The sequence below is a fragment of the Meles meles genome, chromosome X (assembly GCF_922984935.1).
Source record: "Meles meles chromosome X, mMelMel3.1 paternal haplotype, whole genome shotgun sequence".
NCBI classification, from domain to species: Eukaryota; Metazoa; Chordata; class Mammalia; order Carnivora; family Mustelidae; genus Meles; species Meles meles.
This window is the reverse complement of record NC_060087.1, coordinates 85715783-85718883: the sequence shown is the minus strand read 5'-3', so window position 1 is coordinate 85718883 and position 3101 is coordinate 85715783.

Genomic DNA, 3101 nt, shown 5'->3' with positions numbered 1-3101 from the left:
ACAATGGAATATTATGCAGCCATCAAAAATGAAAGCTTGCTATCTGCAATAATGTGGATGGAACTAGAGGGTATTTGGCTGGGTGAAATAAGTCAACCAGAGAAAGACAATTATCATATGATCTCTCTGATATGAGGAATTTGAAAGGCAGGGCAGAGGGTCGTGTGGGGTAGGGAGAGAAAAAATGAAACAAGATGGGATGGGGGAAGTACACAAACCATAAGAGACTCTTAATCTCAGGAAACAAACTGAGGATTGCTGGGGGGTTGGGGAAAGGATAGGGTGGCTGGGTGATGGATATTGGGGAGGGTATGTGAGGTGGTGAGTGCTGTTAATTGTGTAAGACTAATGATTCACAGATCTGTACCCCTGAAGCAAATACTACATTATATGTTATATAATAATGATATATCATCTCCTTGGGTCAGAAGACTCAGTGTTGTTAAGATGCCTTTCTCCCCAAACTGATCTATAGATTCAGTACAATCCCAATAAAATCCTAGCAGACATTTTTGCAAAAGAAATTCACAGGCTTGGGGCACTTGGGTGGCTCAGTTGATTAAGTGCCTGCCTTCGGCCCAGGTCATGATCCCAGGGTCCTGGGGTCGAGTCCCGTATCAGGCTCCCTGCTCAGCAGAGAACTTGATTCTTCTTCTTCTGCTCCCCCTGCTTGTGTGCTCTCTCTTTCTCTTTCTCCCTTTTCTTCTCTCTCTCTCTCTCTCTCTCTTTCATATAAATAAATGAAATCTTAAAAAAAAGAACCTAACAGGCTTATTCTAAAAGTCGTGTGGAGATACAAATGTCCAAGACTATGGAAACAACTTTGAAAAAGAAGAATAAAGTTAGGAGATAAGCACCACCTTATTTCCAGACTCATTATAAAACCACAGTATTTAAGACAGTGTGGCATTGAGATGAAAGTAGAACTATATAAAGGAACAACATAAAGAGTCCAAAAGCAGACCCATACATATATAGACAATTGATTTGTGATAAAGCTCCAAAGGCAATTCACTGAGAAAAGATAGTCTCTTCCATAAATGGTGCTAAGACAACTGGTTCTCCATATGCATAAACAGCAACTGTGATCCAGGTAGCACACGATTTACAAAAGTGAACTCAAAATGACCACACACCTAATTATAAAGGTATTTTTTTAAAGATTTTATTTATTTATTTGTCAGAGAGAGAGAGAGAGAGAGAGAGAGAGAGAGCACAGGCAGACAGAGTGGCAGGCAGAGACAGAGAGAGAAGCAGGCTCCCCGCCGAGCACGGAGCCCAATGTGGGACTGGATCCCAGGACGCTGGGATCATGACCTGAGCCAAAGGCAGCTGCTTAACCAACTGAGCCACCCAGGCGTCCCCACACACCTAATTATAAAAGCCAGCATTCAAAACATCGTGAAGAAAATACAGAAAATGATTGTGATCCTAGGTCAGCTGAAGATGTTCTAGATATGACATCAAAGGCAAAATCAGAAGTATTAATGACAAACGGACAAACTAGACTTCCTCAAAATTAAAAACTTTCATTCTTCCAATGAAACTGATAGGAGAATTGAAATATAAACCACTGAGTTGGAGAAAATACTTGCAAATTATTTATCTGATAAGGGACTTGTATCCAGAATTTAAAATCTAACAAAGGTCAATTAGAAGAAAACAGACACTCTGGTAAAACTTCTTTTTTGATGGATTTATTTTTTTAAAATGAGAAAATAAGTAAATATGAATTCATACTGATATACATAAATGTTTTAATTAATAAAAATGGGTCACAAGTGGTAAACTGTCTTTATCAAATAATTTAAAATAATATATATAGATACTCTTCCTCCAAGGTGTGAACTTTAATCTACCTCCCATCTCTGAAGGCAGGACAGACTAGTGACTTCCTTCTAAAGAATAGAGTAAGTGAATGGAAAATAGTTACTGTACACTGGAGATATTAGACAAAAACCACTTTAACCCTGTGAAGTGGGTCAACATCTTTAATGACCCAGTGATATCAAAAGGGTCTTATGTCCTTCTTAATATGAGGTAATGAGAAAGAGATTTTAACTGTGGTGTTCTTTCTCAAAACCCATAACCATAACCGACAGTCTAATCAGGAGAAAAATAACTGACTACGCCTGCACTCCTGAAGACTGTCAGGGCCATGAAAACAGTCTAAGAGTTTCTCAAATAGTTCAACAGAGAGTTACTGTATGACTTAGCAACTCCACTCCTAGGTTTGCAGCCAGGACAAATGATAACATATGTCTACATAAAAACTAGTATACAAATATACAAAGATAGAATCATTATTCATAATTAGCCCAAAGAGGAAACAACCCAAATGTCAACCATTCAATGAATGGATAAAATGTGAGGCACATTATTTGGCCATTAAAAGAAAATGAAGTACTGATGCGTGGTTACAATGTGGATGAACCTTGAAAACTATGCCAGTGAGAGAAGCCAAATATGCAAAAGACTATGTGTTGCGTAATTCCATTTATATGACATATCCAGAAAAAAGGCCATCAATATAGTTGTGTCCAGTGAATTCCCTCCTTTCTATCCTGACTTCCGGAAAGATCTTCTAGTGGGGTTCAGTCATGGCCCCTCTTCCCACTTTACAGCTCCATAAAAGTTCATTCTGTAATTCAGACTTTTGTCACAAGGTGGCACCAAAGTACTACCATCATGAAAGTTTCCTAGAAGTCCACAAGGAGTAAAAAAATAAACATAATCTTTAAAACCCAGGTTTTAAAGTTATATAGAATGTTCTAACTCTGTCCGGAAAAAAAAAAACTGATAGGGGTAAAAGAACACTATAAAAAAGTACACCCCTGGGCCTGCCGAGGATGAAACTTTAGGTGGAAATGGCATGCCCTGGCCATCTGTGGCCAGTATGTGAAGGGCTGTGTAGGTCAGAACAGGGGGTAGGTGCCTGAGAGAGGATGAAGTAGCAGAGCACGGTCTGCACAGATGTGTCCTGTGTCATGGACGAAGGATGACAGACAAGGAGTGGGAGAAGGTCTGGGCAGCCTGTACAAGGGTGGGAGAATGGATGATGAATGCCCTTTTCTCTGAAAGGGTCCCCTTGGACAGGCCAC